We start from the raw sequence: 10,894 nt of genomic DNA, 5'->3' as shown, positions 1-10,894 counted from the left end.
ATACATGTGTTATGACTACTCTAGACTGATACAAGGTAAAGAGTTCCAAGACTTTATTATATAATATATAAAGTGTTTTTGTAGAAAAGTTGAGGAGTGTGGAGAAAACACTACAATACTCAACACCATACAGAACATGATAGGTTTAATAAGGTAGTCAGAGGATACCTAAGTCATTACTCAGGCTTCATCAAGGGCAGATTGATCCTGTCACTGCACACGATTCCATTAGATTTTGTAATTTATGTGAAATAACTGAAACATATATTAATAGTATCTTAAAAGCAGTGAAAGGGCAAAGGATTTAATCAAAAGATGCTCAAACAAGAAACTCCAGCACTATGTTATATCACTTGCAGTAAACAGCAACAAAACTAACAAAAAAAAGTTATTTACTATGCATAATAAAGCAAAATAGAATCTGTAAATACAAAATAGTAGAGACATACATAAACCACACTGGAGTTCAATTAGTATGGACAACTTTTTGTCATGAATTAAAACAACAGCTGAACTGAGTTTAATGGGCTTTACATGGCTGATCTCTCTAGTGGTAACCCTTTCATTTAGAGCAGCACTTGTGACTGAAGTGTTGGGAGGGTGGAGGGGGGGTTGAGTGAGTGCCTCTCTCCCCTCATTGAACAATGACCACCAAGGATCTCTTGTGAAAAGAACTGAACCATCAGCTCACTGGCCAGCAGTAGAAAACTGTGGTCGTCCTGGGCAGCTCCCAGACCTAAATATGTGTGAATATAAAGCAGAGCGTTGATGTGAAAATAAACATTTCCCTACATAGTCTGTGGTTTATGCATTTGGGACACATTTTTCAAAATCAACAGTTTATATTGTGTATTGCTGCATATTTTAGATTTATAGGCTTTAAAAGTGGTAAGACGTGTATTATAACTGAAGTTTATATTACTCAGACATGGCTAGAAACAGTTTATTTTTCCAAAAAAAAAAAAAAATCACTTACAATCATTTACTTACAGGGAGAATGAAAAGTCAGAGCTTTGCGGGAAAAACATGTTTTCAAATGGTAAAGAAACCGTATTCTTGGTTGTGGCAGAGTTTCATTTGAATTAGTGTCTACCCTGTTTCAACAAGTCTTCTTATTGGTATTACATGTGGAGGTCTCCTTGATCCCTCCCAGAGGGCTTCCAACCTGTGGACCACCCAAAAGCTGCCGTCCTAAACAAGGACTCTCCCCCTCATTCATCCTTTTGTAATTTCCCAGTGTAATGGAATGACTGGCAAGTTTGTCTTATTCCTACCATCACAGCGACTCTGTAGCAGCCTACGTGCAAAACATTTATTGAGACTGTTAAATCTGGCATGAATGCTTTGTACATGGGTGTTTCTCAGTGATAATTGAGACTCACAACCAATGTTTTCTTTGAATATTAACATTTCTGAGAAATACCATCTAAAATAAATTAAAAACTTTATGTGTCCCATAATGAGGATTTGCAGAAGCTGACTTTTCTGTTGAAAAAGACCTTCTTAAAACTTGTAGATATTTATCATTGTAACACCTTGCACAATAACATTTTTATTCTTTAGATTAAAAGACTTATCAACAAAGTCCAAACACACACTTAAGCAATATAAACTGGAAGATAGAAAAGGCAGAAGCAATATATTCTCATTCTTGGCAGCCTTTTTTGAGTATGAGGTATTGTGATCAGTCTCGCTTCACTGAGCCTTCATAGTCAGGCCTTGTGTCCCCTGCTGTCTGCCATTTCCTCTTGCCATGTAACGTCTTATCTGCTGGGTCTACGAGGTCACTGCTTATCTGATTGACAGAGCTTTGGAGCTTTGACTCTATGCAATATCCAAATAACCGGAGGGCCTGGAGGTGCAGGAGGATCACAGCATGGCAAAATCCACCAGTAAAGACAGTGAGAATGAATGAGAGAGAAAAGTGCCAAAGCAACGATCAAGACGAGTCCAAGCCTTTCAATGACTGTCATTACATCATGTCAAAATTGTGGACAATGGATCCCCTATTTTATTGGAATGTCTACAGGGCTGACAGTTATTTCTCCCATCCTTCACTAGTATTTGAAATGATTACTTTATCTGAGGGACTGAACACCTGCCATGAATAAAATGCAACAATACCACGAAGAATGTGACAATCAGAAAATGGATTACACAAAATAAATATAAAAATATTAGAAATTTATTTTAAACAGATTCTTGGTGTCTGGGTTAGATGTTAACTGTTACCCTAACTAATAACATCACACTAAAGAAAGTTACATCAACCCATAGATCAACAGAAAACACGCAAAACTGACAGAGACCCCATTTCTCTCTGTCCTGGATACCTCAAGCAAAAACTATCCTGCAATAGGAATCTACATTCTGCCATGCCAAAAAGGAGGCCCCCAACCTTCCTCTCCCTGTCTCTCTCTCGCTCTTTCTCTTTCTCTCTCTCTCAGAGCAATCAGAGCATGCAAGGGTGGGCTGCAGCTTTTGTCTCCAGCAATTGGCCACCAAGTGGCAAGCTAATGACGAGAGCCCTCTTGGAATGGCTCCAGAGCAGTGCAGCTTGTGTTGCTTGATGGGCAGGCATAATGAATGATGTAGGGCAAGCCTTTAGGCCTCCCCCTGGCACAGAATCCCCAATATTGGACTCTGAATTACTTCAAATGCTGCAAAATGCATTGCCAACATGTGCTAACAGACATTGCAGGACTGCTTAGTATGCATTGACAAACCCAATGTAACAAAAAACTGCTGTGATGCATCCAAACGTTCTATGCAGGGACTTTTTGCATTTGATTAGTAAATACGCTAAACGAAATCACAAACTACATAAATGTTCTCACTCATTTTTATTTTAGTTAACAGTTTACATAGTATAAGGCAATGTCCACATATAAAGAGTGAATATTTAAATGTAACAGATGAAGCTTAAAAGGTAGTCTACGTATTAAAAAGATTCACATTTGTTATTCAAACTCACTAAGGGAGATTTCATCTACCTTTACAAGTAAGCTGTAAGAAGATAAATAATAACTGAGAACATATATCAGATATAAAATCGTGCAAGTAATACAGACCATAAAGGAAAACTCCTGCAAACAGTAACTCCTTTAAAAACCAAACAATTACTTCTCAGAAATGCACTAAAGTGAGTGAAGCACGGTTAAAACTGCTAAATGTCTGCAGAGGAGATACAAATGTTATTTTTTAATCCTCTTTTGGCACTACAAAACATCCCTGTAGATTTGCCTGAGCTAAATTAATTTAGATGTTCATGGTATAGCAATAAATTGGTATAAGGAGTATTTTTCAGTTTTATCTAGCAGCCCAGCCTTTAAAAGCAATCTGCACTTCAGTGATACTATGATCGCTATCAAGATTTCATAATCAGCTGTTGTTTCATGCTTCTGTTACGCTAAAGTAAACAAACAGGGCCTTCTTTTTGTTAATGTCAAGACATTTTGCAGAGGCAAATTAATGAATGCCATGATTGGAAGATGCTGACATAAGATTAGTTTGCCAATAAGAACAAGTTAGCCTGCCAGTGTCAGAGGAAAAGAAAGCCCCGTAATAAATCTTATTAATGTGCACAATAGAGCTTTGTCTGTCATCTGTTGAATTTTCATTACTTGTGTGTGTATGTGTGTGTGTGCATGTCTGCTGCTTTGTGGACTGTGTATGTGCACTTAGGTTTGTATGGCATGTGTGTGTCAGGCACACCCAGATGCACACACAAACTGTAGTGAGCCATGATGACTTTAAAGCACCTTGGTTATTTCAGAATTAGACTTTATTTTTTTCACCAAAGGAAGCTCTTTATTTTTTAAAAAGTACAAAAAAGTGATATAAAACTATATTTAAAAATGTTGATAATGTAATATTTTGCAACCAACAAAAGATTTCACAGATTCAGTGAAGAAGAGTGATTAAAACCTTGTACTAATTTGTCCTTGGTTTGATGATTCATGGCCCCATTAAAGTATAAAATAAAATGAACTCTCTCTTCCTCTCTCTGACACACTCTTACACAAATCTGCACACACACCACATGGTCATGGTAAGATAAGGTGATTTCCTGCCTGTATTCAAAATCCACACACTCATAATAACAAGAAAATTGTGTTATTTATGGATGGGGGCATGTTGCGTAACAAAGCATGTCAGTAGCTTTTGTAAAGACTTCTGATTTTTGTGATCGTTCATCTCTCACGTGGCATGATTAAAATGTTACAGTGATAGCTGAGTCCATTCATGCAAGATTCCCAACTATCACTGCCCATGTTGATCTTTCTTTGAAATTTAAGACCCACAAAACTCTTAGGCACACTTGTGATTCTTGCCGTCCACTGTATCTGCTTTGTGCAGGGAGGTGCAGGCTTACTTATCACACAGCCATCTTATCTTCATGGGCATTTAAGAGAATAAGGGTGAAGGGATAACAAACTCAGCAGAGAGGAAGCATCATCTAAATCCTAAAGAAGGATGCAGGTTTGGTAGTGTCACTATTACCCAGTTTTAGAATGATATATTGGATTTATTTGTTATATATTTACAGTAAATATGATATACAGCATAGTGTATATATGTTTGAGGATATGGTAAAAGGTTTTGATATGAATTTATTTTGTTCTAAAATAGTGTATATATTCACACACATGTTCTCTTTACTGTTTATGGCAAAGTTACAGCAATGTACTGTAGATATATAAAGCAGAATAAGACATAATAAGCAGATTTAAGTATCAAGAACCACAATTTTAAACCCACTTGGTGTAAAACCTGATAGCCGCAAATATTTAATGGCAAAAAAAGAAAAGGTAACATAAAAATGACTGTGTTTGTACAAATTACACAACACAGCTGATTTGATTTGACATTTTTAAAAGTTAATTAATTAAAAAGCATCAAAAATGCTTTCATTTTAATATGCTTAAACAAGGCTGCATGGCATGGTTAAAAGGTGACGGGATTGGTTGCACACATCACTGTAATAAACATAAAAGTAGTTTCTATTTAGAAATAAAATTTGAGACACATTTACATCATGATAGTCTGGGTGACTCCTTTCTGTTGGGGTGAGAAATGTTGCACCTTCATCTAAATTGGTTTACTGTCACATTGCACTTTGCTCAAGTCAGATCTGGTGTTATACTGGTGGGCCCCAGTGGGCAAGGCCCACCCATTCACAACTCAGGCCCTGCCATTCAGACTTTTCATTTAAATTTATATACTTTTCCATAACATTTGCATGTAGAATTATTTAACAGTTATTTTTATAGTGGTACTAAATTATCAAAAGTAGAATCAATTCCCACAAGTGATTTTTTGCATTGAGAAAACTTATCTCGAGATATTTACAAGTTGTGTGTGTGTGTGTATATATATTTAATCTAAGTGTGTGTGTAATCAACAAATCCTGCGATAACATAAAGAACATAATGCGTTCCTTAAATTATCAAAATTTGGTTTTGAAATATTGGGAAATATTGGTTGAGATGTTTATTTATGCTATGTAACATTTATAGATTAAATGTTCTATTTTCTGTTCAATCTGTCCTGTTTATCTGATATCTGCTGGATCTGATTTTATGTGCCGGCAAAAGTTTATATGTTTTTTTTCTTTTTTTGTATTCTATAGCTAATCGTCTTAGACATGGGTCAAATATTGAATTATTAAACTTGAAATTTGTCCTCTTTTAAAGTCAAAATTCATTTGATATATGGAGCCCGCCTACAGCGATTAATTGCTTGCCCTGATGCTCTAACCTGGTGCCAGGACTGGCCAGGAGTGCTAGATAATGTCATGGAGTTGCTACAACTGCTTGTTTGGGATGATATTTTCCCAAAACAGCCACTGACCAAGAAGAAAAAAAGCAAAAGGATGGAAAACGGGCTCATCAATTGGCCAGAAAGGAAAGCAAAAATTAGCAAAAATGGAGCATCACCAAATTTATGCAGTCTTGGTTTTTCTGTTTTTACTTTGGTGTTCAGACTTAATACCTATTTGTTTCTGAATATTTCTTTGAACATTTTTGCAATTAGTAGTTTTAAGAAAGCTGGCAGGATGTGACAGAGAAGAAGTGGTGGATGACATCAAACAAGGGATTCAGGTGAAGGTGAATTAAATAACAGGTGAAGTCAAATTAGGGATGTTGCAGTTACTTGACCAATACTAACAGGGGCAGCCACAGGTTTAAGAACATCAGGAGCACACAAAATATTTATTTACACTTTTATGTTATTGGGAGAAATTAAAACCAAGGGAAATATCAGTATTAGTAACATCTGTCATTTGGTTGACTTTAAAGGACGGCGGCCCTGTAGCAGCAGGTTGTGGCATTCAGATAAATACACATCAAAGCATTATACTATACCGAGATTCCAACGAGAATGTATGTGTGCATGCATGTGTATTTATGCGAGATAATGGCAATCCTTTGATTCCCAAAAGTGATTTCATTCAAGCTTTCTGACGAATTATTTCTTTTTTGAGCTCCTGTAAAGAACTTTGATGAGGACCAAGAAGAGAAGACCCTTATTGCCTGCACTCTCTGTGTCAATAAAGGAATTGTTTTGGGAACTTTAGCCTCCTCTCATCATCTTCTCTTCCAGTCATGCAGGCGGTCTTTCATCTATCTTAGCTATCTTCTTCCGTAGCATGCGACTACTGAGATCGTCAACCCGGTGGGCCACCACCTCTTACTGCTGGAGGAAGCACTTTATCTGTAAAAGCCGTCTTAATGACGCTCAGTGTTCACTCTCACTGACACACACAGGATGTGGTCATGAGTGCTGTGTTAACACCATACTTTTATAACACACATATTCCAACACTAACATTGCCATGTCATGCAACACTATCTTATGATTGAACTTAAAATATACACCAATCTAAGCATTGTTTACATGGAAAAGTTGACTTAGCCAAGACAGCACGGTTAGCAATAAGCTAACTTTGCTAATAAAATTATCTTTTTGCAAGTTGCTAAAAATTCAAAATATAGTCATAAAGCTGATAATTGTTCAGTTTGTTGCTGACCACATGTAGAAGGACATTTTAAATGTTTATTCATAAATATAGTTATTTGATTATATTAAAGATGTATTACATAACCTTCTGACCTTAAAGCTCTATGTCCCGGAAACGATTGATGGCACAGTGACATCTATCATACGCAGTTCTGGAACCGTCATTGCCCAGTAGCAATCCAAGGCTAAGAAACCACACTATACAACTTTTTCATCCAAAACGTTGTCTTGGTGATGATTTATTAGAAGCTTGGTGCATGACATGCAAAGCAGGAAGCTGGAAACTCACAGCAGTTCTGCATATAGACAAAGGTTTATTTTTCCTTTTTTTGTGTGAGTTTATATATATATATATATATTGCGTTATTGCTTTACAAAGGGACAAACGCTAAACCGAAAGACACTGGATCAAAATGTATCTTCTTCATCAGACTGGAAGTGGACTGAATAAGTGTTTTTTATGTATACAGTGAGATTTAAGCAGTATACAACATGGACGGATGGATGGATGGATGGATGGATGGATGGATGGATGGATGGATGGATGGCATTGTAACTATTTTGTAGCTCACAGAGTTGAAGACTGACATTGAACCACTTTATTCATAGAAATTAACATAAACATTCAAACACTTATAACCCTACAAAATGAATTATTATGGCCTTTTCCCACTAGTACATTTTTAGCCCCACTTTAACTCAGCCGACACCACACCACCCGTTTTGATTGTTCCTATTACAATAGAGGGGAATTGGGTCCACGTTCAGTGTGGGCGGGGTTGTCTTAGCAAGGAGGCTACTAAGTATTATGGAGTCACTTATTTGTGACACACAATGAACAACAATGAGGATGTTGAGCTCTTGATTTATGGACAATGAGCACAAAAAGGTATTCACTTCTGTGCTGGTCCATGGTAATTGTTTTTGAAACGTCATCTCTGCTGCCGCTGCTGTAAATGTTGTTATCCACAGTCGTCACTTTGAGGCTTAAAGATGGCGGAGTCGGGAGTCGCTCATCCCATGACAACAAATTTTGACCAATAGTGGCCTGCTATCTCGTCACACACGTAACACGTCAGTTTTCGGCCCGGCTCCACAAATTCAGAACCCTGAAGAATTAGGTACTAAAAGTGGATCTACTTGCTCCGGGAAAATCCTGATGCGAACACCTACAAATCGGGAGGGGTGGTGTCAGTGGGTACTACTGGGAAAGGGCCATTAGATTCATGTGAAATGCCAATCTTGCTCTCTTGGTCACCAAAATGTGCAAAAACCAGAGATAAAACCATAATTCCAACCCAATTAAAAAATAAATAAATAAACAACAAAAACAGTTGACTGCTGAAAACATTTTTCAGGTTCTGCAGAAGAAAGCAGCTGAGTAGATTAACCATAGGTAATCAAAGACAAGTGGTACAAGATCAAAGGATGGCTTTGCGATCTAGTTGCTTCATTCCACCATTGTTTGACATTTATTTACTGTATAAAAAGAAATGGTGCTATCAGTTATCGACCTGTTAGTGTCATTGTTTACTTTTGCCTAACCCTAAGAACAGGGACCCACTTTGCGAGATAAAGATTTCCCCTCTTCCCCCTGTTTACTCTCTGCAGTCAAAGGTGTGCTGGCTTGCTTGCCCTTGGCTTTGGGTTGGGGGTTGTCTGGCTGCTTTGTGGTCTGTGATATAGGCTCAGGGATTAACAGGGATAGAGTTTTGGCGGCTCACAGGTTTTACATGTTTGTTCAGCGCTGAGATGTGGAAACTGACATGTCCCTGTCGATCATCTGGCAGCAGTGGCTGCACGACTGACTGCATGATTTGCAAAGTAACCTGTATTTTAAGTGTAATTGTGACATTTGACACATTCAGTTGAAATATTCAGATTTGGTCTCATTATTGCTCCTGTGTTCATTTCCTGTTTAACATTTGCTTGCATGGTAAATTTAATTTTTCATTGGTGCATCTCTGATAAAACAAACACATACATTGGGCTCTTGAAGGGTATCTCCACATTGTCAACTAAAGACACCTGATGTTAAATTTGGGTATACATCAGAGCCCTCAGTTTTTGAGTAAGAAGTGAAAACACAGCTGAGAATCTGATCTCACCAAATAAGTCCTAATGTGCTTCTGATCACTTAAACATGAGCAGCATCTTCTTAGGACATCTCATAATTGATTACATATGCTTGTTAACTACAACAAGAATATCTGGGGTCTCTGTAACTATGTTACATACCATTATCATCTCTTATTGGTCTGTAAGAGCAGAAAAATAAGAAAAGACCTCACAAAGATTACATTTGGCTCAACTAACTGAAAAGTAATCATATAATCAAAACCTCCCGTATTTAGTTTGGTTCTCTGATCCTCATTGCATGTTATATGTGTCTCTTTAAATTATCACACAAAGTTTTGTTGATCTCTTAATGATATAAAAGAGTTTATTGCACTCAAAGATCAAAGATGCCAGATTTTGAAATCAGTATCAGACCTAGAGTCAGACTGAGTGTACCTATTGTTTCCTATTCCTCTACTATGAGGCTTGGTCACAGCTGGTAAATGTGAAAGTCTCATGAGAACAACCAGTCCAGTGCACACATCTCCCAGCTAATTTGTTAGAAAGTCTTTAAGGTGGGTGGATCAAAGATATGATATGATTAAAGGATAACTAAAGCATGCTTTTCCATGAGAAATAAGTGGACAAGAGATTCTTTCAGAGGCTTACATTACTTGTTTTTTTTATGTGGTATGCCCCATTTAGTACTGGCACATGAGCAAAGTATTTTAATAACTAATTAGGACCTTTCTGTGCAAATTTGTTTAAATAAATAACGCTTAGTGAGAATTAATTTCTTACATTTATATGTCTTCTCAGTCTTCTGCTTGTTGGTGACAGTTTAAAAAGCTCTGGCTGAGACATTTACATGGACTTTTTCAGTTGATGGACAGGATCTTTTATTACCCTCTAGAGTATTTTCAAACTGCAGCAATGATGTTATTTAATGCTAATGCGCTAAACTTTTATATTTAAATAATCATCTGTTGCATTCCAGCTTTTACTAAAAGAGCTGATGTACTGCTTTTCAGCAAAAAAAAAAAAAATAGAGATCTGGGTGGACCTTCCCGTTTTGGCATTGCAATTCATTTTACATCTCCAAAAATGAAGTCAGGGGTTAATTAGGGAGCAACTGTTACCATGAAGACAGAGAGTGCTGCAAAGATTTGGAGGATTGTGAAGCTTATGATGGAAAACTTTTTACGAATTTGAGAGAGGATTTGACGTGGCTGCCAAATTAATAATTTGAAGAAAAACACTTTCTGTTTTTTTTTTTTTTTTGTTTGTTTTACAAAACGACACATTTGTCATTGCTTTGGATTCCCCTTTTTGAGCACTGAAGACACATTTCTTTTTTTTTATTTTTGTAAGTGAACACAAAGACCGGGATTTATGGGATTAATGTAATGTAGTGTTACAACACATGGGAGTATCATCTAATAGTCTGGGGCAAACTTAATCAGTTGTATCTGTAATTATAAAGAAAATGTACACACAAAGCAAAACAAAAGTTCACTGCATACAAGCCAACCTATTAATTCTGACAAGGTGTTGCACCATTTTTTTGTCACATATAAATCAGCAACATAATCTTGTGACAGATATTTAAATACCCACATTAGTCCAGAGCTGACAATATTGCAGTCTTACAATTAAGGCTAAAAAACTCTACCATTGCTACATTTTTCCTACTTTGTTCTTTATATAGACATAGCATAAGGTTTGATCTGTCAGTGTCACTATATCCAATTTCCATGTGTTACTAGTGTTTACTCAGCCACAGATGTTTATAAGGAGGTTGCAGAGAAATGTG

The sequence above is a fragment of the Melanotaenia boesemani genome, chromosome 7 (assembly GCF_017639745.1).
Source record: "Melanotaenia boesemani isolate fMelBoe1 chromosome 7, fMelBoe1.pri, whole genome shotgun sequence".
Classification (NCBI taxonomy): domain Eukaryota; kingdom Metazoa; phylum Chordata; class Actinopteri; order Atheriniformes; family Melanotaeniidae; genus Melanotaenia; species Melanotaenia boesemani.
Note: the sequence above shows the minus strand (reverse complement) of the source record.